The following is a 26093-nucleotide window of genomic DNA, read 5'->3' on the forward strand; positions in this document are numbered from 1 at the left end:
TAAAACTACCTTTACATTATCAGTTTATTCCAGAATGCTGCATTAATCAATTTTTGGCGGCACAAAATGTCAAAACAATCTTACAGAGATAAGTCCCTGATGACATATTATTGGATTTTTATGCTGATTTGATGAACATGTCAACAATAAGTCTCGTTATGCACCCCGCAGACTCTATCACCTCGCCGGAGTTTCCTCATGAAAATATCTGGCTCTTTAGCAGCTAGATGTAGCTCTAACTGTGTGTGTTTGGTACCGTCCGGGTAGCGTGCAGCAGGTTGATTCGAGCTTGTTTGAAGAAAACGGCTCCTGCTGCTGCTGGAAATGAGGCTGATGAGAGTGCTGAGGCCGAACCGTGCCAGTGAATGCGCCTGAAAGCGCAAACAATGAGCTAAAAGAGGCTAAAAGGTTCGGAAGAGTCCCACTTTGACCTAAGACAGTCATTTGATTTAAGGCTGGTACAAATATGTTTTAATATTTAAGAGTATGAGAGCTTGAGTTCGGGCAAATTTCAGGTTGACACCGCACCTCCCGCCGCGTGACCTCCTATTGGCCAGTTCTCTGAAAATGGCCCCCGTCCTTGCTGCTGAAGGTGTGTGACAGAGTGTGTGTATGTATCTAAAGTGGCCAGCAGCCTTTGTCCCTCAGCACTCAGACTTCCTGATTGCTGTTATTTGGTCAACCATGGCACCCGCTCGCCGCAATTTAGGCGCAAGAGGGTGTGTGTGTGTGCGTGTGTGCGCGCACGTGTGTGAAGAGAAAAAGAAAGAAGCAGAAGAAGAGCGAGGGGAAAGAGAGGAGAGGAGTGTGGCAATTTGCAGTAAGCACAAGTGTGTGTCTCCGAACGTGTGTGTGAGTGTGTAGACAGTTCAAGTAGCAATTTGGAGTAAGCAAGTGTGTGCTTGCCCGTGTGTGTTTGTGTGTGTCGACAGCTCCAGCAGCTTTTCGAGTGGCTACTTTGATGTCTGACCCACTTTGGCTGTTGCTGAGTATAAAGCTATTTATTTAGTTTCGAGTGTGTGTGTGTGTGTGTGTGTGTGAGTGTGTGTGCGTGTGTGTGTGTGTGTAAAGCTATTTATCTAGCAGTGGACTGGGAGAGTTTCGCTGTGTGTGCTGTTGGACCCCTCAGCATCTGCTGGTGGAGACAGCCGAACATCTCATGCTCCGTCTCCTCCTCCTCTTTCTGTTTCCTCCTTCCATCTTTGCCATTTTCTTTCTTCCCCTGCTCCTTCTTCTCCTTGTCACACCGCTCTCCTCCTCCTCCTCCTCCTCTTAATGTAATGTCTTCTCCTCTTCATGCCTCGTAGTACTCTGTACTTCCATCTTCCGTGTGCCATTAACTCTCTCTGATATAGTGGTTAGTTGTGGCTCTCAGCTCTGATTGGCTGAATCGTGTTAGAAGCTGCTGCAAATTACCAGATAAATCTTTTTTTTTCTCGCTGCCAGACTCAACCATGAGGTGGAATGCAACCAGAAATAAACACAGCGGTCCAGACTCCAGAGCTAAAACTGTCTGCCTCTCTCTGCACAGCTGAAGGGAAGTTTCTGTAAAGAGCAAATGCAATTTTGTTTTAGTTTTGTACCTGTTTCTTAACAGCAATATAAACTAAAGTGCAACTTTCTGTACATTTAAACTGAGCTAGAACAATTTAAATCTCATGCTGCCATTCCCATTAGAGGACTAAAACCAACAATGTGTTAGTCCATTTCTAAATATTACCTAACTTCTCTTCCCTGTTTCTGACTCTTATCCTCAAACTTCACTGGTTCATACTGAAAATGTAAATCTTCAGCTCAGCCATTCCCCGAAACAGCCGATCACTGTAGTGTTTAGCTGTTTTACCTAAGCCTTGTTGTTGGGGACTATTTTCAGTGGTGGATTAATACACATTTGGTGCTGCAGTGGGTGTTTGGGGCAGCAGGACGGTGTATCAGGATCAGACTCAGAATACTTTGCTGATCCCTGAGGGGAAGCTGGGTCAGCTGCACTCACTCCCATTGCAGAAGAGTAATAAAATAGAAAAAAAAGGAAATATCTTTAAGAAATGTGTAAAAATATGTACAATATACAACAAATGTGTCTATGTGTGTGTTGTGCTACAATAAGCAGTAACTGTCTACATAGAAATATCTCTGCTGTGCAACATTCTACATTAAATAACAAGAATAATAGAGTACAAGAATACTACTGCTGCTAATACTAATACCATAATAATAATACCAATAATAACCAATAACCAGCCACTGCAATGATAACAGTGTTCATGTAGTGATGCTGTACAAGTAACAGTGACAACAAATTGCACCATTAGCTTTATTTGGCACAATAATCTCAGCATAAGGTCCATTTAGTAGCTGTTTTCTGGACATCTGGAGCTTGCACAGTTTTTATGGACTTTTATGATTCAAATTTCCATCCATTTTATTGTTCTGTGTTTCATTAAATACAGACATTTACTTTTCGGTCGTTTCTTTATGAGTATTTCTTGCAACAAAGCTGCTGCTCTGTGGTTGTTCCAGCACTGCAGATCCAAGAGATCATTTGTCGGTACCATGATTTCTCTTTCTTCAGGCAATCTGTGGACCACAGCAGAGCTCTTTGTATGTTGCACCATGATTGTCATGTCAGGTCATGTTGACTTTCCAGGGTTTTTAAAGGAGTGGACTCTGAAACGCAGCTTAGACGTGTGGAGAAATGTGGAGAAAAATGCCCATCACATCTTCCCAAAAACCAAGATGGCATCTTCAAACTGCTCGTTGTGTTCGACCAACAGGCCAAACCCAAAGATAATCAATTAACAGTGACACAAAACAGCAAATCCTCACATTGAAGGAGATGAAACCAGTGATTTTGGCGTTTTGCTTAAGAATCGACTCAAAGCATCAGGGAGCAAACATGAACTGCAGACACAATTTTCTTGTATTTGCAACAACACAAGTCGAGCTGATGTTTATTCATTAACTTTCAGTGAGTCAAACAAACCCTCAGATGAAGTTAGACAACTAAACGCTGGGCTGAGGAGGAGGAAGAGACTCGATGGAGTCACACAAGTTTAACCTTTGATTTGAAATGAAAACTTGTCTGACAGTGGAAACCTTCTTGGCATGAGTTGGGATTTAAGTCAGGTCAGGAGTTGAAGGTAAATACACACTTTGATCCACCAGCTCAGCCTCCACTCTCTGACTTTGCACTTTGCAATTTCACTGTCAGACCTCTGACTATATGCACTGCTTCATGTACGATTTTCATGTCGGGGAAACATATTTCTCTCATTTTTCATGCATTCAATATTCACACCGTGCTGCACTCCTTCACCTCTGTCTACCACTGCTGTTATATGAGTCAACAATAGAAAAACCGGCATTTATATAAAGAAATGCAGATTCCAGCTCGATCATTTATAATCCTGCAGTCCTTTATTACACTGACGTTGAGACTTTTCTAAAAGAAGCAATAAGCCACCTGACAGCTCGCTTTACTCTGAAGTGAAATCAGCGAACAGGATTTTTAAAAAGACAAAGACTTTTCTTCTGAAATCACTGTGGCCTCTCGTGGCTCACTCTTTAATTTTCTGCTCCTCCGGTCTCCTCTCTCCTCGCTCTTTTTTGTTCTTCCCCCACATCTCCCTCCTGCTCTCCTCCTCCTCGGCTCTGTGTTTTGATGTAATTGAGGAGGAGCGCAGTTCTCCCCCACAGCCACGAGTCCAGAGAGTGAAACCTCTAATCAGCGATGTCAACAGCTGACACTTTGCAGCGCTGCACCACCGACGCTGGAAAGAGGACCGACTTTGTGGACTCGTGTAATGATTGTTTGAGCTCCTGACACCCGAATCGCACTAATTTCAGCAAAGCAACGAAAGGCGGGAGCTGTAAAAATACATCTCTATACTGACCCTGCTGTTACTGCATCCACACTCCCTCTTTTTATTGTTAGTGTGATGATGCTTGAAGCGATGAGAGCTCGAGAGGCTGAGCTGGAGATGTGAAGCTTTTTATTTCTTTAACAAAACAGGCTGTAACACAGAAATGCTCCGCAGATGAAACTCTGTTCTTATCCCTCTCTAATAAGTGAAACCTTCCATCAAGCAATTTAGCTCCGATCACAGCGCGGGCACTGATCTTCTCTTGGCGCATTAACATTTAAATTAACATTTATGCGGTCACAGGTGTGCGTTTATTGGGTGTTTAACAATGGCTTCAGCTCAGCCAATCAGAGCCGAGGACAAGTGGTATCCGTTTTATAAGTCATCATTAACGGATGCTTCTGCAGAGCATGGCCTGCGTTCACAAATCTATTCCTGACTGTACAAGATCTCACCTCCATTATTTTTTTTTACACATTAAGGACAGAAGTCTGATTTCACCTCACGGTCTTTTCTTTTTTTTTTCCCCTTGTTGTTGTGGTCGTCTGAAGGGGAAAAGGCTGATGAATGAACAGCAGTTAAATGAGAGACAGAGCTCAGCACTGTCATCTGTAAAGCTTTAGCTTGGATGTCACAGTTCAATCACTATGGATTACGGCTTTAAGAGGGGCTGCCTGCCAAAATAGCCTCGATGTGGATCTGTGTGTGTGTGTGTGTGTCCTGTTTAAATTTCCAGTACACTTTAATGGTTAAAGCTATGGACCATTACGTGATTTTTTTAAGGCTGAAAAGAAATACTGTAAAATAAATATTATTTACAAAATGCATATAGATCTAAATGATCATCATTCATAGGTTGAGCGTTTTTTTTTTCCGAGAAGAGTCATTTCACACGTCGCTGAGTGCTGTGCACTTCCTGAGAAGCTGATTTGATGGCGTGCTACATGTTGCATGACTCGTTAGCTGAAAATGTGTGGAAGGGTAAAGGGGAGGAGAAAGTGACAGCATGAAAGGAAAGTCAACACGTCTCTTCTGGACGGTTCATTCAGTCCCAATTCATGCTGAAGTCTTCTCTTTGGTCAGTTAACTACTCTGACTTATTAGTTATTGATCATTTAACGACAGAGTTAGAGGAAGAATTAACATCTTTAACTTACTCTCTAGGACAAAGTAGCAACACCACACGATAAAATACTCAGTTCAATGTAAAAGAACTGCGCTTAAATGTAAAAGCACATGAGGAGGGAATCAGTAAAATGCGGAAAGCTGCAAATTGATGTTGTTGCTGGTCAACGTGGAGCAGTTGTTAACTACATTGTTGTACATGTATTCTATTCACTGTAAAATCACTGTTCTTTAATGTAAATCTTCAAACTAACTACTGAAAAAACATTTCCCTCTTAAATAGGGGTTGGGAACCTCCGGCCTACAGGGCCAGGGCAAAAACCAATTCAGAAATACAGAAAAATAGATAAAATGGCCCTCTGAGTGGTCCCTGAATGCAACATGCAAGTAGCTTGGACAAAGTAAACGCTTTTCGGGTGTTTGGATGCCCAACAAGCAGGTTTCACAGACCACATTCTGACAGAGACGGTGTTACACCGGCAGGTTTTGTGGTAAGCGAGCTAATAGCTAAGAAACTAAAACCTCATTCAGATGGAGAACTGTAGGGGCATCTTGTTGCTGCTACAGAGCTGCTAGTACCATCACCAAGAACCTCTCAGAGCTGGACCTCCACAGCTTCTCACCTCTCTGCTGGCAAATGTGAAAGAGATCATCTGATCATCATCTGAAGAGAAATTAAAGCTAAAGAGGAAACACTGAGCATCTTCCTTCTCTGCAAGAACTAAAGCTGCTGTGATGACTGAATATGTTGCTGAGTGAAAACTCCTTCAGGTGTTTGGTGAGAGGTTTCATGACATGAAGAGTCAACAAGAGGAAGTGAACATGTGTGCTGTTTAATGTGGAAGCAGCTGATGTTTCTGACAACAACAACATGCACCATTTAGCTGCAAAGCAACAACCTACTACTGAGAGCAGCTCAAGACTAACTGACCCAAACCTGGAAAACCAGCTGTGAGTAGCATCATCATCATCATCATCATCATCATCATCATCAACACTACCATCAGATGCCTCACCAAAGAGAAGCAGTTCCAGTCAATGCAGAGGTTAGTGTGATATATGTGTTTAACAATTCAACCCTCAAAGGATGTTGAAATGGCCTTTGATAGGAAAAGGTTTCACACGTCTGCTCCAGATTAGCAGAAACAGCAGAAAATGGGAATAATCGAGTAATAATTCTCTTCCATTACCGATAAGAAGGATAAATAAAATCCAGGAATTCCAGTAACAACTGGGTGGCTTTGAACTTCTTTCCTGGACCCCGACTGTGCCAAAGCAGAATTCGCTTTGAAATGAATGAGGAGGCTGCGTTTTTCTAAGCAGGGTTAATGTCGGTCCAAGCGCGGTCTTAATAAGCACCCAAATTAATAATTCCATGAATTTTTATACTCATATCAGCACAGACTGTTTCTAATGAGAAGAAAATCTCTTGGAGAGATCAGGTGTTGTGCCATTAACCATTACCCTTGTTTGCAGTATTATCTCAGTGTGGCTGAGTATTCAGGATAGCCAGGCAAGTAAAGACAAACAAATGCAGCAAAACCTAAAAATGACAGCTGATCACTAAGGAAGCTACTTGAATGATGCATTTTTGGGCTACCATTTAAAACTGATAAGGAAACAAAAAATAGAATGACGTTAAAATAAAAAGGTTTCATAGCTTACACAAACCAAAGCTCTCAATGTGGCTGCATTTTACTGTGAGACTGAAGGCAACACAGACAAGAAAATCACTGCCAGCAGCAGCACTTAAGAGCCACAACAGCAGCTGAGAGACTTTGACTGCGAGATGAAAGCAGTGAGTATGTTTCTTAAAACTGTATTACAAAGTAAAAGCACTTAAGAGACTGACAATCAGCACATGAATGTCACATCAGGTGAAATCCTTCAGACCGGTGTTGAGCCCACGGGCAGCTCTCGGCTCCTGAACCGTAATCACTCCTGTGCTGCTGGCCGCTGTGATCGCCACCTGTGCTGACAGCGCTGGCAGCGACTCAACACCCGCAGCCAGGAAGTGCATCAGCATTTCATCGCTGAACTATGATTAAAACACACGCTTTTCACTTCAGTTCATGGCGTGACAATCTGTGAGATCTTCATTTTCGCGGCTGTGAGAGCCCAGCAGACACAGCAGAGCGTCAGTTTCACAGGTAAAAGTTTGAACTGTCACAATAACATCTGGAAGGTGATCAGTTTTATTAAAGCTTCAGTGCTCCTCCACAGCTTCCTACAACAATAAGAATTAAAGGAGAAAATGGTTTGATTTTGCAATTATTGTTACTTTTACACGTACAGCAGTGGAGTCTGTGGGATCCTAAACAATGAGGGCGTAAAGCCAATGTCAATAAAACACAAGCGGTTAAAGAGAAAAATATTTGGTCTCATATTTCATCCATACTGCAGGTAGAGTCACTAAACACACACACACACACACACACACACATGCACACACACACACACACATCCTGCTTGTTTCCTCAGTCAAATGGTTTCGGTCGATCGTGGCTAATTCAAGAGTCGTGATTTCTCTGCTTTCAGACTGCAGCTCAGCGTCAAGTCAGCGAGGAAGACGAACCATAGTTACCTGGTTAGAAGACGACTCTGATTATCGGAGGGCCTACGTCATTTATTTGGAAAAACAATTACAAATAATTTAACGAGAACGTCTTCATCCTTGAAGGCTTTTCTCCTGTGAGGGAGAAACATGAAATGCATACATCTGAAACTCGTTTCTGCAGTTCAGCTCACACTCCCTCCTGTCAGCAGTTTCTACGTCTATTTCAACGTTGTGTCCTCTGGAATTTATTTCCTCTGTGGCAGCAAACCAGAAACTACTGAAGGGTTAAACTGGACTAAACATTTCTGGCAGGCAAAGTCTAAACAACACAAGTGAAGACTTGAAGAAACCTGTTAGCATATAAACACTGGTGCAACCCATAATTCAGCACACCCCGTTGTGTTACACTGCTCTCCATTAAAAAGGATATCTGATGTTGTGAATTTATGAACGTGAATGATAAAAAGTGTCCGATGTTTCTTTCAAATTTCATCACCTCTCTTGTATTTGGGTCATTTCGGCGCATAATAAATCCAAATGATCTTTCTGCCTTTAATTTTATTCCTGAAAATATCTGATGGTGCGATCCCAAAATCCTTCTCTGTGAAGGAGAGACGTTAACGTGATGGAAAACACCCTGACGCCCGCCCTGCTTGTTTCAGACTCTTCCTCAGTCAAATGGTTTTGGTCGATCGAGGCCAAATCGAGATCCTGCTAGTGATTTCTCTTTTTTTGGACCGCGGCTCAATGTCAAATCAATCGCACCCCCAGAAACTCTGAATTTGAATCGGAGTCCGACTTTGTGTAATTGGGTCTCAGGTTTCTTATGGAGAAGAAAATAGGTGGTGAGGGAAGCTCGAGAGAACTCGCTTATTGAGCACAGGAGCTGCTCAAGGCTGCCCCCCCCCCCCTTCCTCTGCCGTGTTATCCTCACTTGTTGTATCCCGGGATGAGTCTGTAAAACTATTCAAGCTCACAGACGACGCCACAGTCGTTGGGCTGATTGCAGATGATGAATCACTTTACATAGCGAGCGATGGAAGTGCAGTGGAGAGGCATTCAATCCGAAATAACCTTTTATTTCACCTGAGCAGGCGCAACAACAAAAAAGAAACTCCAGGCGAGAAGTGAGATGCAATCAGTCATCATAAATGAGCAGAAAAGTGGAAAGGCTAAAAAACTTTTTAGTTCCTCAGCAATAAAACATCGTCAGCTTTGAAATCGGAGCGCGGTGTTGACAGCGTGGTGAAAAAGGCCCATCAGAGATTCCACTGACTCAGACGACTACAAGATGTTTGATGCGTCTCTGGCAGCCATGACCCATTTCTGCACAGCAGCAGGAGTGATCAAAAATGTTAGAACAAATGTTATTGCTTCCCGTTGCTTCCCTGTGGTTTTGGGCTTTCTGAGCCTTGACTTCCTGCGAGAGGAAATGTTCGCCCATGCTGCACAACCATTACCAACCATCCAGTGTGTGTCGGTACGCAGGCAGAGTAATGCCTCGAGGACCACACAGATCCACCGCTTCCCCGAAGTTAATGTAGTAATACCGCAGTGGAGTGATACTACATCACAAGTAAAAGTCCTGCCTTGACATTTTTATTGGTGGGCAAATATTAGCAGTAATGTATGCTTCAGTATCAAAATTACAAGCGCTCATTGTGAAAATCGGGCTTTGTGACAGTTTTAAATTGGAGAAAATGAAATAATGAAGCATGAAAATCTCCAAAGCTGGACATAAAATGTTTAAGAGCCAACAAAAGAGGGATTACATGCTCCTTTACTGGCTGAGAAAACTCTCTCGAACTCTTTAGATTATCTCTAAAAGTGCTTGTTGTCGAGCAGCAGGAAGGCTCATTTTCATTTTTGCTTGACAGATGCGTTTTCATGACCTCAGCCGAGGCTGAATGCAGAGTTACAAGTTACTGCTCAGACCAACACAATGTAAAAAGAAAATATGCAAAAATTTTGTAAAAATACCTCATAATTAAGCAAAGTATTTGAGAAAATGTACCCACCACCGCCCAGCCTGTCCGTAACACACCTGAAAACATCCATCTGAGGACGCTGAACAGCTTTAAGCCCAAGACAAAATGATATGCAGCAAAAGAGCAGCATGAAATGCTGCAGTCGATGATTTAACAACTAAATTCTGCTGTTTAAGTGTGACTAAAAAAGGTGAATAATAAAGAAAAAAGTTTACACGAACAGTATTATGGACTGTATAAGATGTAATCTGTCTTGTAGTTTGTATAAAGTGGACTGGATAAACTGGAGATAAAGGGACTGGGTGGTGTTTCTGACTTGGTCTGTTAACTTTACCCCTTAAAAACTTCTAGAATAAAAAGTAAGATGCAAATATTCAATGATCGAGGCACCAACAGGTGGTGGAGGTTTTGGTTTAGCAGCTGTTCATGTGGCAATATTCACATTAGAAGAGCGAAGCTAAGCTCGGAAATTGCGCTGCAACTTTAGGCCTGTGTTGACTGACCAATCAGAGCAGACTGGGCTTTTTGGGAGGCGGGCCTTAAAGAGACAGGAGCTAAAGGTGCTGCACCAATGTACCAAATAATGTATTTTTGAACATTAAAGCATGTAAACCTATTTTAGTAGACCCCCCAAATAAAGCTATGAACTTGAAAATGTGCATGTTATGGCCTCTTTAAAACAGCTCTGGCATTTTTGAACCGTTAGCTGTTAGCATGTGTTAAAACAAAGCAAGGAGCTGCACTGGTGGGGGCCCTTTGATCCAGGTCAATGCAACAATTAAATGCAATGCAGGAATTCCAGTTTGAGTCAGAGATGCATGACTTAGAGGGCTTATCAGATGCCAAAACACTGCACTCATATTAGAAAAACAGCACACGGGTTAGTTAGTAGTTATTAAGTCAGTATCGTAAGTCTTTGTGTTTGTAGCAGCACAGAGTCTTGCTGGATAACAACACACTGATTGAGCCAGGTTTTTACTTTTTTTGCCGGGTTTTTTGTCCGGAGCCGTCTGCATCGGCGCCCCCACTGAGCCAGTGCAGCGTTCCCATTGAAATGACTGAGGGGGGTCTGTCTGAACGTGGCCTTGAAGTAAGAAAGAAGCAAACACAGCTGTAGTGAGCAAATCTAAAGCTCGCTGACGCTGACTTACGCACACAGAAGCAGCTTGTTGGAATAAAACTTGGACAAGTGAAGACTGAAAGCTAAATAAACACAGAGCTGTCATCCAGAGTTCACTTCTTAACCAGAAAAACGTATCAAACAGCAAAAACAGAAGGACTGAGTACACAAGGCAACCAGATAAAGCCAAAAGAGCATGAATAATCGCCTTTGTTAGGGTGTTTGTTTGGTGTTTGTATTTATGTCTATTAGAATCATACAGTATCTCTCCATTCTAACGCTTTTTAATTCTGACATCCTACAGGCCAACAGCAACATTTACATAATGGGATATTTCTCCATCTGTCTACCTTCGAGCTCCCCTAGAGCATAAATCATTTTAAAGTTATTTTTATATGAAAATATCATAAATGTTTCAGCCTATTTTGTTTCTCGTTAAGCCCAAAGAGAGTGACAGGAGCCACAATGGCTCATTACCGGACGTGTTTCTGAAACACTTTGTCTCTTTGCTGCTGATGAAGTGCACAATAAGCCACCGCTGAGGTTTTCTTAACATGTTTTTGAGTAGTTTCTGCGGTTGAAGTGAAGGAAGGAAACCATAATGCACTGCTGCCGGTGCACCGCGGACTCCGTATTAACTCATTCACCGTAAAGTGCCTGCCCGAGTGGAGGCATCCATCAAGCTTTCTGGAGAGTGTGAGCAGGAAAAAAAAAAATCCCAAAGAGCGTAAGTAGAGAGAAAGGTTCAGAGCCGAAAGATCACACACACACACACACACACACACACACACACACACACTTTTTAAAACTAATTCCATACAGTCAAGTTTTAATGTCAAAAGGTTTCTTGTTGTTTTTTAAAGGTCACTGCAGCAAATTACTGAGAACCGTTGATTCGGTAATAAAGTGAACTTGATTTGGCACACACACACACACGACAGTCACACACACACACACACACACAGACAGTCACACACACACACACACCTACACACAGATGGAAATATTGCGCACGTCAGACACACACACTCTCACACAGCCCCAGGTGTTGAACATGTTGACTTTTGACGCTATTTTAGTCATTGAACATGATGATCCCAGCTGCCTTAGTGCCTTCTGGAGACACACACACTGACACACACTGACACACAAACACACACTCACACACAAACATGCTCAGCCTCAGTCCCAAAGCGTCTGATCAACCGAGGGAATGTGTGTAAGTTCACTGGCGTCTTTTTTTTCCAGGTTTAAAATCCTTTTTTTTTCAATTTGAAAAGTGACTCAAACACTCTCTGAATGAGCTCCGCACTCTTTTTGTCTTTTCTTGCTTTATTATTTGACACACAGGGGAAATTACAGGACTGTGGCGGTAATAGGCATCGATTCATACATTTGTCTGCTGATAATGGACTTTTTATGAAAGCAAGTCATTCTCAGGTGATTCTTTTGTCTTTAAAAGAAAAACAATGACTACGAGACACACTGATATGAAGTCTACTGATTTATTTCCATTTTCAGAGTACTTTGTTTTTCTAGCTCTATTATATTAGGAGGGATAATATCTGTGCATATGAGGCTGCTGAAATTACATTACACAAAAATTTGCCAAGTATTAGTTTATCAGGATCTCAAGACATTTCTTTGACAAAACCGGGGAAAACTGGCTTTCTGGAGGAACTAAAATGCAGCCTTTTAAACCCATGAATTGATTACCAGGACATTAAAGAACATATGTACAACAGCTTAACAAGAGGACAAATCAAGTGTGGCGGTCATTTACTAGCTAAAATAGCATCAGAATACATGATACAAAAACTGTGCCTCATTCAACTGAGGTTTCTCTACAAAAATACATCTAATAACAGCTTCTGTTCTTCTCTAATTTACACAGTTTAATCACAATTATAAATAAAAACCTATTGTTCAGAGAGAACATGTGGTTTCAAACCCTTTGTGATACAGAGCTACAGGGAGAGAACATGTTGCTGTCACACCAGATAAATATGATTCTGGCTTTTTCTTGCACTCGAAGCAGTAAGTAGGAGAAGTTGTGAGCTTCATGTTGCTACCTGTTCATAAATACTGCGAGGAGCAAAAGGTGCAGTTATGTGACTCTGGGCTCCATGCTGTCACCATGGCGACATGCCCAACATACTGAAGATCACCTGGTGAGGAGTGGCTACCCACTGACGACCTCTGGGAAAGACTGGGCTGCAGCTGCGATGCTCAAACAGTGTCTCTCCTGGGATCAAGATGTTTTACAGCGTTCGCCTGAAAAACTTCCGATCCGCCCACAAAATCTGCTTCTTGTAGCTCAATTGTCATGCATATTTTTATTTGATTTTGTTTGTTTGCCACTGCCGTCTGCGCCAGAATAATCTGTAGTCGCTGAGACGGATAGGCGCTGCCAGTTATGCCCCAAAGCCATTGCAGCCAGATGTTCGACTTCAGAGCAGCGAGAGAAAACGTTTGAGAAAAACAGCGTGTCAGTAAGTGTGGGAGTTACTCTGCGCTTCCCTCATCGTTACTCATACCGCTGAAAGCATCACGCTGTCAGGTGCGGCTCTCCGGACTTAAAAAGGTGCAGCGGTGTTTTCTGAATTATGCTGCATTTAATGAACAAAGTTGGGAGTGTTGAGAGTGAAAATTTGAGCAAAGACGGGCGGATCCACACACGCGGCTTTGTCTTAACCCTTAGCTTTACAGAGAAAAAAACCCACCCTGAGGGGCTGTGCTGCTGGGGAGGAACGCTTTCACCTTCCTGCATATGAATTTAGCTGGTTCACTTTAAAGATCGGTCCACCTTAGGGGAGCCTGATCAGGTTCCAATGAGCACCAGGTGTGGCTCATTTGTGCTCCTCCATATATACCAGGCAAACCCTCAGGCTGTGCAGACACTGTTCCTCATCTCTGTGCTGAGTTAATTTGCAGTATTTATTTGAGCTACTTTAGTCTCTGTTATTTAACACTTTGGTGTCCTGAGTGTGGCTTAGAGGGTTGACTGATTGCTTCAGTGTTTGAGCCCAGACCTTTACTCGAATGCCTGCACACTCCATGTGTTGTTTGTCACTGATGATGAGGAGGAGACTGCCTGTTTCTGCTTTCAGTGAGAGCTGATCTAACCCATTTTGTGATCTGGTGGTTTTGCTCTGTGTAATTGTGTCTTTTCTGGCAGTGTTGTGTTACATAGGCTTTATCCCCATGTATTTCTGTGCTGTTCTTTTTCACGTGGGTTTTTCTTGATAGTAGTAAATGTCTGTATTTCCCATCTGCCCACCATAATGTTTCTGCATGTTCTAGGCCAGAACTTGATCCAGGAAGGGGGGGTGGGATCATGGGACTGCTCAAACTGGGGTCTTGCACAGAGAGTAACTGCTCCTTGCACTAAATCTTTAGTTTTTGCCTCAGTTGGACAATACAGTTTATTCTATTTGTGCATTTTCTACATTTTTCATCCCCTAAAGTTGGGTGACCCTCCTCCCTGTCTGCTTGACTGTACTGTCCTGACATTGTTTACATGGTTTCTATCAGCATATGTTCTCAACCTTGGACACCTTTCCTCCATCTCCTTCATGTTGCATGGGTTGAAGTAAGTGTCTCAGGTGGTTAAATCTGCATCCCCTCGTCACATGAATGAAAGAACGTCGAGATACTTCTGGTGTTAATTTGTTGTGAAGTGTTGTGGAAAATTGACCTGTCCAACTCCCATCAAACAACCAGTGAATGACAACAGGTGGAGGCAGCTTAAATAAAATAAAAAAGGTTGTTTTGTGATTACCTGACAATCAAATCCTCACATCTATTTCATCACAGCCTCTCTCGAGGACACAGGTGTGTCACATGACGAGCTGAATCACTGCGTTCTGCCCTTTGTTTCCTCGGATGAGTCACTAACTGCAAAGTTATCCACCACGTTGGGGTGTTTTCAACGCAGCTGCGATGGGGCGAGATGGTAGAAAGTCAGCAGTCTAAAACGTCAACGGTAAAGGTCACATGCTGGAGTCAATCCCTCAAAATCAAAGAGCAAAGGCTCATTTCTAAACGGAACATTTCCCTCTGACGTTCGACAGTCTTACAGGGAGAGAAACGCTGCAGAGGAGGCTGAAATTCAATTTACACACTAGTGACAGCACCAGTCGGCCTGTGTGCAGGAGAATTCAAGCTGCGTCGCAGTTCCATAATACACACTACGAGTACACAGATTTTCATAATATGCTGTTTTTGCAGTCAGTATTGAACAAGTCAATAGCTTTCTATTTTGTGCCAACAGGAAATGATACTTGTCCCATTGGACATCAATCAAACTGCCAATTAAACTTCACAAAGCCTTCCTGAAGATATTTTTTACCATCATGAGTTTATTCTTTCCAGCTGTGAGCAGCTTTTTTTTTCCCTTTTATGCAGAGAAGCAATAGAACAACACACCAAAACCCAGCTTGAATTAGCCGACATACTGACATCTTTAATTATACTTAGTTGACCTCCTTTCTTAGTATGTAGGAATGATTTACGTCATAGATATTATGAAAAGTTTAGAGCTTCTTTTAAGATAAGGCTGCTTCCCCACAGGAACCAATCAGGTCGTTTGATGAGTGTGATCCTTTGGGATCTGGGAGGTTACGGTTACCCACAACACCCCACTGTGTGAGGATGAGCAGAGAAGTTTTGTACATCTTCTGTATATATCTCAACTTCTGCTCCATTAGCTTTCTTAGTGTTTTTTTTTAGTTGCACTCTCTCAAAAGCTAAATCACGATGCTCCTGTTTCCGGTCCACATGCAAAAAAGCCAAATGAGTCGTAGTGGTAGCCCACCCATCCACCAGCTACACGTGCTTTTCCACCCTGATCGCCAGAATAAATGTTGGCATTATATGTTTCACTGGTGTGGAACATACATATGTACATAAACATACATATTTAACACATCCTTGTTGTCAGAAAAGTACAATGTCAACATTTTATCCTGAGGAGTGGGCTGCTTATTCTCATCCTGGACATCACCCATCGATCACAAGGCTGTAGCCAAACCAGATAAACGAGAAACAAGCCCAAATTTTCACAATGTTACATATTTGCAATGGTTCAGTGAAGTTATTAGTGTATATATCAGATTTTCTTTAGATGTAAGTTTTGTAGCTCATGGGTAGCTGTCAGAAAGTCCTGATATCTCTGGTGTCATGTGAATATGGTACATATGTTGTTACTGAATGCTGACAAAATGGACCAGAGAGGATCTGGTTTCTACCTTTAAGAAAGACTGATGGAAGAAACCCTCTACTGGGACTCCCTGATCTGGGCTAACACAACAGATGCTAGCTGGAAAAGACAACCAGGTCATCAATAACCTTGAGCTGAGAGCAACACGCTCACACCGGTCACATTGAAAGTCATTCAGGGAAAAGTAGGAAATCACCAAGTGAAGTAGAAGCTCTCAGGAGAGAAATTTGAACAAGATAAAAAAAAAAATCCTGCATTTATTAGCACAGATTGAAGATATCTGGGAGTGTACACTGATGGATTTGTCCTTTAAAGTCATAAACCATAGTTTAAATTTTCCAACATGCTTTAAACCAAGAAAATCATCGGTTTAAAATGCAAAACAGGAGCATCGACTGATTTCTGCCGAGGGAAACGAGCCCAGCTGTGCATCCCCACACATGATTCTGCTGGCTGCACACCTGAGGCTCATTTTGAGCAGGATTGCGACTGATGAAGATAATTAGCCATCATTTTTTCAGATGTGGGAATCACTGCTTGGAGTGTGCGGACGGGGCGGTGAGGTTGCCGGAGGTTTGGCTTTAAGTAAGATCGGTTTTGTTTTTCTAAGTATTCCTGATGTCATCCTTCGCATTTCATCCTCGCTTCGTGTATGCAGGTAATGACACATGAAAGCTGCTTTCACCTCGCAACTTTCCCTCGGAAAGTGTTAATGCTCCTTTCACGAGGCGATTTCTTCGCTTCTTTTTTTAGTTTTTAGAACAACATCTGTAAGGGCAAGATTGCAGGATGGGGTGGGGGATACAGAGACGGGTGGTGACTCTGCAAGGGGTGAAACGCTGTTGCTAAGGGATACGGACCAGGGGCATCCAGGAGAGGGATGGGAGATGAGGCGTAGAAAGGTGGAGGAGGAGGAGGAGGAGGAGGCGGTGCAGGAGCAGGAGGTGGATTAAGAGTGAGAGGCGAGAGATGTGGGGAGAAAGAAGGGAGGAGATGAGGGTATGAGTGGACGGGGAGGTGCGAGGGAGGGGGGAGGAGGGAGAGGTGATGCTGGATGATGGTGTGATGGAAGGAGAAGGAGGAGGAGGAGAGGGAGGGCGGGAGGAGGAGCGGAGCGTGGAGGGGGATGCAATGTGGAGGGAGGGCGTGAGGAAAACAAGGCCTCTTCTCTGGGTACAGATATTCAAAGTCTACCTCCTTCCTTCTCTCCCTGTCCTCCTTTTCGCTCTCCTTTCTCCTCAGCCACTCCTTCTCCCACTCCTCTTGCTTCTCCTTCACCTTCTTCCTCTCCATCAGCTCCTCCTCCTTCCTCTGCTTCTCAACATCTCTCCCCTCCTCCCTACGTGCGCTCATGAGCGCGACAGCTTCCGTTGCGTTTGTTCTCTTATCGTTAACGTTCTCGCGGTGATTACCATCAGCGGCACGATTACCGTCAAAACAATCGCTCTGACCACTGTCAATACCATCACAGCCGTTTGCATCGCTCTGATCAATACCGCTGTGAGCTTTGTCATCAATTACTGTATCAGAGAGGTTGCTTTTCAGCTGAATGTGACACTGCAGTTTGGCTTTATCTTCCTCACTGGGGCAACTTTTCGTGTTTGTATGGTTGTTACACGTGTCTTTGGTTTTACAGTTACAGCAGCCATTACTCTCGTCTGTACTGTGACAGCTCGGAGCTGCACTTTTCCCACTAAAATCAGCCGGATTGTTACTGGAATCAGAGTCAGCGGACACTTTTTCATCCGCTCTTTGCTTGCTTTCGTATTGACAGTGGTCAGGACGTGAGTCAGGCGTGTCCACGGTGTTACAGGTGGGATTGTCACCGTGCACACGATCAGTAGAGGGCTCCTCGTCTTCGCCGCAGCTCGGGTTGTGTTTGTCGTGCTCGGGATTGTCGCGTGTAGCACCACAGATGCCAGAATCGTCGTGCTTCTCATCCCTGTTACGTGTTTCATTACGCTGGCTGTGGTCACTGAAAGGTTTCTCAGTCCAGCTCTTGTCCTCGCCTCCAGAGGAGCCACGGATAAACTGAGTGCAGTCATTGGCGTTGCATTTGCCGCCCGCGCTGTCATCACAGCGGCAGGAGTTATTCAGTTTGTCAGTCGTGTCCTCACTGTTATTTATGTTATGACACACACAGTGTTTAGTCCTGCGAAGGAAGTGGCAGTCAGGGTGTTTCTCAGTCTTGTTGCCCTCTGGATCGCTCTCAGCTGTGTTGTAACTGCGACAGCTGTCCAAAAGCGTCCCAGTCCTGTTGAGTTTAAGCGCCGTTGTGGAGTTCTGCATTCGAGAGGCCTCATCGTTAGTGGTCGACTCAGCACAAGCTATTTCCTGTCTCTGCACACACTTCCTCAAAGACCAGGTGACTCTCCTCGCTTGTCTGCGTCCCCTTTTCCGTTTCTTCCTCGGTGTTTCCCCAGACTCCGGCGATTCCCTCTTCCTCTTGCAGGCTGTTGCTGCTCTCTTCGACATCACTTCCTTTGAAACCGCATCATCGGGGAGGGTCATGTCTGTGCAGGCTGATCTAATTCTCGGCTGTGTTTCTGTCTGTAGTGCAGAACAGCGTGGGGCCGGGCCTAACACCGGATTGCTGTGTCCTGCAGGTATTGTTTGTCTTTGACTACACGCTGTTTCTCTAAAGGGAGCAGGGACATGGCTAATCGCTGGTCTGCATGCTGTTTCCCTGTGAGGTGTAGGAACAAGACAAATCTCTGGCTCACGCGCTGCATCTCGACAGGGAGAAGAAACACCGCTAATCACTAGGTTACACATGTTTTCTTTAGCATCCTGAACAGCTCTTATCTCTGTCTTCCTCAGATTCCTTTGCCCCTCGTCTCCCTGCCCTTCCTCCTTCACTGCTTGTGTATTTTTGTGCATCTCCCCCGTTTCTCTGTCATTCGGAGCTGGGTCGGGCGTAATTGCAGGACAGCGTGGCATCTGTATAACAGACCCAGGGACGGGGCTAATCACTGAGTTACATGCTGCACCCCCGCAGAGGAGCTTTCTGAGCCCCTGGCCCCACCCGGAGGCTGATTGCTGGGATTGATGCTGGCTGGCCTCCCTTTTCACCTGCAGACACAGCTGGTTACACCGATTACACCGATTCACGGGAAGATTACTTAATAGCTCTCCTCTCTTCTTGTCATTTCTACCTGCCCTCTCTCGCTCTGTCTGATCTCCTCTTATCCTTCTCTCCTCTGCCCTCATCCTCTTTTCTCTGTCTCCTACCAGCCGATGTGCTGCAAGATGACTTAATAGCCCAAATTCTCTACTCTCCTCTTTCTCCGTGCCCTCTCGTTTCAACCTCTCTTCTCCTCTCGCTTCAAACATCTGATTCTCAGAAAGACTACTTATTATCCTTTTTCCTCTTTCTGAATCTTTTCTATTTGTCTCTCTTCTTTTCCTCCTGCCCCTCTTCCTCATTCCTCTCCTCACCCCTCCCCTCCTCTTCCTCCTCCTCCTCCTCACTGGGTTTTGAAGGCCGAGCGTCGGTGCGAGGTGGCATTCTGTGGAAACGGGAACAAATTTTAAAGCGCTTTCATCACGGCAGCCGCAGCGGTCCGGAACTGCGTCGCCGGCGCTACAATGGGCTACAAGTTCCGCAGGATTTCCTGCCTGTCCTCCTTCATCCTCTTCTTCCCTTTCATCTATCTTCCCTTCCCTTCCTCCCTCCATAACTTCCTGCCTCTGTTGGCAGTCGGGTTGTTTGATCACAGGCGGCTTTATTCGCTCCCTGCCTTCCTCCAGCCCTCCTTTCTTTTCCTCGCCCCCTTCCTTGGCCCTGTTATGTGCTCTGAAGTCGTACAGTAGCGGGTTGATGCTGTAGGAGATGGAGGGCGACGTCTTGGTGTAGCTGACCATCTCCGACGGCCAGAGAAGAACCCTGCTACTGTCTCGGCTCAGGACGCGACAGAACGGCTCTTTGGGACGACCTGGAGGCAAAGAAGTTGGTTCTTTCACCCAGTTTGATGGGCAGGAGTTTGATTCTTTGGGCTGTATTTGGATTGAAGACTCTTTGGTCTCATTTAAAACACCAGAAATTGATTTTTGAGGGTGATCAGTAGGGGGACAAATCAGATCTTTCAACTGTTGGGTGGGGTTTAACTCTGTTGGGTTGTCTACGTCGTCCTGGGTTTCAGCCTTGCTGTCTCCGCGTACTGAATCAGTAGTCACAACTAGGCTTACACTGTCAGAACTGGTATGATCTGGTATCCCACTGTTTAAATAAAGATGAGCTTCAGCCCCACTTTCACTGCCGGCTTGGGCTCCAGTCCCATTGTCATTACATAAGGAGGGCTGGGCTCCATTCCCACTGATAACAGAGTCCTCAACTCTGATCACATTGCGATTACATAAAGGAATCTGGGCTCCAGTCCCAGAGATTCCTCCAGTTCCCCTCTCAGTAGACATATTGGCTCCATCCTCAGAACCCTGGGTTGTAGTTTTATTGTCCACACTGCACTGGTGTCCAGTGTCCCAGTGATCCACACCAACATTGTCCACGTCTGCTGATACTGGAGATCTAAGCCGCTGATCTGCGACTTTCTCTACCAGATCTTTGGCTCTTTCTTGCACCGTCACACCTTCTTGCTTCCCCGACAAGCCAGAGCCTCGGCCAGCTTGGATGAAGACGGCAGCTGACTGGTGGAGGAGGACACAGCTCCTTTTGGGCAGCGAGAAGGACACAGGACGGACTCTGCTGGGGACGGACTGGAAGTCTGAGGTTCCCGCTGGTCCACACACTGCTCTGCTACTGTTGATGCTGGTGTTAGAAATGGCGGCGGTGGTGTTGGTTTTCTTGCTGAGGCTGGCCACGGTGGTTTCGTTGAAAATGGAGCCATTAGTCTGGGTTTCAGTGGCAGTTGGGATGTTATTGGGAATAACAGGGTTGCGCAAATAATGATGAGCCCAAGGGACGTTGTTAAAGTGGCTGTTGTTGGTAGAAGCGTTGATATTTGTGTTTTCAGTGTTGGCACTGGGCGTAATGGCCGCGCCTGTCAGGTCATTGTATTCCATTTGGGTCTTGTTGAGGATGCAGGATTCAGCAGCAGTCGTTGCAGCATTGCTGGAGTCCATTTGGCCGTACGCCCACTTTGTGTTGCTCAGGAGTCTGGTTTCCAGTGCGGGGTCCAGGGGAAGGAAGGGCTGGATCAGCGGAGCTTGAGGCTCTAGATGGAGGAAGAGCAGAGAGGAATTATAGCATCTGACACTGGTTACATTTACAAGCAAAACATAACAGGATTATCTGCCCAACCTGACTGTAAAGAAAGGACGACACATGCAGAAGAAGCATTCATTTTTGAAATTCTGCATATAGTAAGCTCCTTATGCATTTATTCAGCGTTCTGGCTCCCCACCATTACTCCTTTGTTGCTTTTAACACATCTGAGTGTGATTTATGGGTGTAGGATGGACTTAAGGAAAAAACATAAGCACAGAGATGAATGTGTGGCTCACTTAGAAACGGGGGGAAAATATGTAAGATTAAGGGTTTTATTCTAACATGCAATATCCGTTTTTTATATATTCATTTTGGAGCACAACATGCTGCCAGACGTTCATTTGCCTATACACGAGAGTGGCAGATAATTCAGACCATTATTTCTTGAGTGAAGGTTTTAAGATGACTCATAACTTTAAAAGTCATCCGTAATGTGCCTTCCTCTAACACCAGAAACCCCTTTTGTTAAATATTTTAGATTGTGAAGAGAAGCCTACAAATGAATTATTACTCCTCCAATACTAAAAGTGAAAATACACTTAGCGCTCGCAGAGGGTCGACTTTAAATGTAGCTGTCGAACTTTTCCATCGCGTTTAACTTTAAAATGAGAAAAGAAAAGTTTTGTGAATGTGCAGCTGATATATTTTCAGAAAACACAGGGTGACGATTGTTTCTTCGAAACCACAGATATATGCTGTTGCCAGATTTCATGTTATGCTTTCTTTATTTATAAAAAAATGAATCTATTTTTCGCCCTAAAATGCACCTAAGACGGCCTGAAGGGAGCCAATATTACCTCCAGAATCAGAACAAATTCACACTGAATGACAAATTTAACTGGAAAATATGACTCTGTACTCATTCTTATAACAGTGTATTCACAGACTGACTTTTATGTACACTTAAAACTAATGCAGTTTAATATGAAAACCCTGTAATAAATCATATGGTAATGTTTGTTCACACAGTTTTAGAGAGATGTTGATTCAGTTGCACTGGATGATGTAGTTTGTGGTGCTGTTAAATTGCTTTGAGTTATACTGAGAGGAGTTTCTAATATTAAGTTTAGCATCATTGATGCTAATGTGGACAAAATACTGGCTGCAGTAGTTAGGTATACCTAATGAACTAGCAACCAAGTGCAGTATATTTTCTTTGCAGGTTGGAAAGAAATAAATCACTGAAAAAGTAGAAATAAAGAAACAATAAAGGTGAAGTGGTAAAAAAGCGCATTGGAGCTCTGCAGCAATAAAAATGACCAGAAGGTGTCACAGCCAAATCTTTCACATTTCCTTGTGAGATAGAAGGCGCTGGAAACTTTGTGAGGTACAAAAGTGAGCTGTTAAACTCTCAGTCACTAACTGGACAATAAGTTAACAGAGGAAAGCCGGATTTATGCTTAATGCAAAGCTGTGAAAGCAGTCAGTTCGCAGTAGATACTGACGGGTTTGAGTTGTTGGATCTCACCAGCTGCACCGCAGCAGCTTTACGGAGGTGAATCACACACAACGAGGTCCTGCTTTAGAGTCCTCATACTACCTGTGTTTGCATTCTGTCTTTCTCTTAACCCCAACCCTATAAAGCAGCTGAGGGAAGGTTCATCCTGCCTCATTTCAGACTAGAAACTTCTATTAGTGCTGTGTGATCGCCATGTTTACCTACCAATTCTGATTGTGATCGAGCCTAAAACCTGCAACGACATTTTTCACCACTGGAGAGGAGGTCTTTTCATAAAACTGGGCCAAATTCAAATTGGTGCTGCATGACCTTCTTTCATTTTGCTAAAAAGGTGGCAAACCTACAACAACCAGACTGCACTGCACCACACTGGACCGAACGTGGAGGTGACTGCTTGCTTTCGGCTTGTCCAGTTTCAAGCAGGCATAAAATGGCACCTTGTCACAAGCTTTTGTATTAATGTTTCAGCTAAACAATAGTCTGCAAACATTTGAGGCAAGAAACTGTGATTTCTTTAATCAACGGGGATTGTATCATTTTAAACACTTGTTATTAAAAAGGTGCAGTAATATTGATGCTTTTGACATCTACTACTGCCCACTTCTAATAAAGTTTCCCTTTAACACACACTGAGGGAATGTGTTTACACCGACCGCTCCTCCTGTCAAACCCTGCTGCATCTGTTTTGTGCAGCAGTTTACACTCCAGCACGGCAGGGTTATATAATTTTGGTTGGTGTGGCTGAAGTAATACAATAGCTTCCTTTATTCTGGGACTCTATATTCACTCAAAGGTCAGCGCTGTCAGGGCGGTTTGCAATTGGTCAGTAGCGGGAATTTGTGTGACAGAGTTACCCAAAGTCGAACAAAGTTGTAGTAAAGCTGCAGCAAATCCCTGCGATTCCACTGATTTCAATCTGAAACTCTGCTGGTGTGACCGAGCGCCCATGCAGAGCAGTTTTTCATGCAGTGTGTAATTGCCCAGTACAAGTTCCTGTTATGTTGTGTGCCTCTTCTTCCTTCCTCTAAAGCATAACCTCTCGTTCATGTGCATTTTACATCTTATCCAAAGATGTGAGAGCTGTTCATGTCTTCTGTTCAAGTGTGCCGTTAATGAAGGCATTTCAGCGTTACTGCAGCAGACCACACTCTGTTTAATCCCTCAATATCAAGAGTGATATCCCCATCACCAAAACCAAACACATGCTCATAAACTATTTAAGCTGCACAGTACATGCCTTTTAAGCAGATAAGAGCGCTTACTTGTTCCCAGTGTGTTGCTGCTTGCGTGGATGTCGGCCCAGTTGTGCACAAAGTCTTGTCTGGTCTGGTTTGCTGGTTCGACTGCCACTGTGGTGGACCGGAACATGGGACCAGAACCTGGAGCACTGGAGGGAGAGGAAAGAAGAGAAGGAAAGGGGCAAAAGAAAAAAGGAAAGACCAAAAGGAAGTGGAAAGATGAAGAAATGAGAGAAAAAGGAAAGAGGAGAGAAAAGAAGGGGTGAGGAAAGGATGAATAGGAACAAATGAAAGTGGAGGGTGGAATGAAAGGAAAGGAAAAAGAGCAGCGGACAGGAAGAAAGGAAAGGAGGAAACATAAGAGGAGAAGAGGGGAAATGAGGAAAGGAGAGGATGAAAGGACAAAAGGAAAGAGGAGAGCAGACAAGGGGTAAGGAAAAGATGAAAAGAAACAAATGAAAAGGAAAGGAGATGCAAAAAGTAAACAAGGATGACAAAATGAGGAAAAGTTGAAAAGGAATGAAGTAGGAGAGAAGAGGATGAAAGGGAACAAATGAAAGGGAGGATGTGGAGGAGAAGAGAGGAAGAAAGGAAAGTAGGAAAGATAAGAGGAGACGAGACAAGGAAAGGTGAGGAAAGGAGAGAATGAAAGGACATAAAAAAGAGGAAGGAAGGAAACAAGGAGACAGTGGATGAGGAGAGCAAAGGATAGTGATGAGTGGAAAGGAATGAAGGAGGAGAGAGGAGAATGAAAGGAAACAGATGTGATTGAAAGGAAAGGATGAGTGAAAGCATGAAGGGACGAAGAGAGGAGACGCCAAAAGGAAAGGGGAGCACAGGAGAGGATTAAAAGTGAAGGAATTAAGAGCAGAGGAAAGGAAGAGAACGAGAGGAGAGGAAACAAGGAGACGAGCGGTGAGAAGGGCGAGAGGAGAGCGGAGCTGAAAAATCAATTTAGCCATGCTTTCCCTCTCTCTTCCTTTGTGCCAGGAGCCAAACTGCATTGTTGCAAATCTGAAAATGGCAGCGACAGCCGATACTGATACACGACTTTCTGTGCAGCGAGTGGGTTCAGCCGCACGACGCGATTGGTCAGAAAGACTTTACAGCCGTACTGATTATCCCCATTAAGCACAGCAAGATGCATTTTACGGGTTGCTGTGCCAACGCTCGTTGTAACCAGGGAGCTAGTTACTGATCTCTGTTTTCTCCTGTTTTATTTTTACATGAACCACACTGTGAAACGAACTCGTCAGTCAGTACATCAAGTGGTTCTGAATGTACGTGGGCCCACATTTGGCTCAGCGGTCAACAAGCAGACCTATATTAAAATTCTAACTTTCATGCATAAAAGTCGTGGATGTTTGATCGTGTCTCCAGGGACTATTTTCTGGCGGAGACCTACGTTCTTTTTTGCGTGGGCGTCCTCAGGTTTTGACTCGCAGCTCTGAGCTCAAGTTTTGCATTCATGTGCTATCGTATATATTTTCAGAGACCAAATTTTGTTTGGTAGCTCGCCAGATGTACTCTCATCCTAACATGTTTTCAGCAGGAAGCAGCCAAATCCACATCATCTGTTTCCAGACCTCTGTGTTTGTTTATCATTTGTCTTACAGGTTTTTTCTTTTTTTAAAGACAAACAGCACGTGAGTGCAGCGCTGTTTGGCAGCCCACTTGAAAGTCCCAGATGTCGGCGCTTCCCACCAGCAAATGAACACACGCGGATATGGAGATTTTTCAGCAACATTAACACACAGCTGTAAAGTAACTTTGACAAACATAAACACAGCAGGATGTTCTCTGTAATGGATTACCCATCTGAGCAAAGTTTGTAATCTCTGAAATCTCACGCTAACAGTGCACAGATGTCTTTACAAAGTATATTTTCACAGAAGGCTTGAAGATCAAACATGGCTGAATTCAATTTGGCTGCTTCACTGTTCTGGGAAAACGCCTGAAGATGTCAAAAGATATTTGACATCTTTAATTTATTAATCCCCAGCAAAAGCATCATTAGCTTTAAGTCAGAGGTGACTTTTTATTGTATAAAAAAAACAACATTGTATTTTTGGCTCTGTTTTGGCCTCCACCAACTCCAGAGAAAAATACCTGCAGCTGCTTGATGTTCCATTAGCTTGTCTAAATCCACATTATTAAAAAATATATCATTTTCTGTCAATTTACTAATCATTCTAACTTTACTCATGCATCATTAGAGTATTTTTATTTATAACAAAACATCATATCTCAAAAACTCTTTATTTTTTATGTAAAAAAAATCTTTAATTTGTAAAGTTG

This window comes from Chelmon rostratus, chromosome 11, assembly GCF_017976325.1.
Source record: "Chelmon rostratus isolate fCheRos1 chromosome 11, fCheRos1.pri, whole genome shotgun sequence".
Classification (NCBI taxonomy): Eukaryota; Metazoa; Chordata; class Actinopteri; order Chaetodontiformes; family Chaetodontidae; genus Chelmon; species Chelmon rostratus.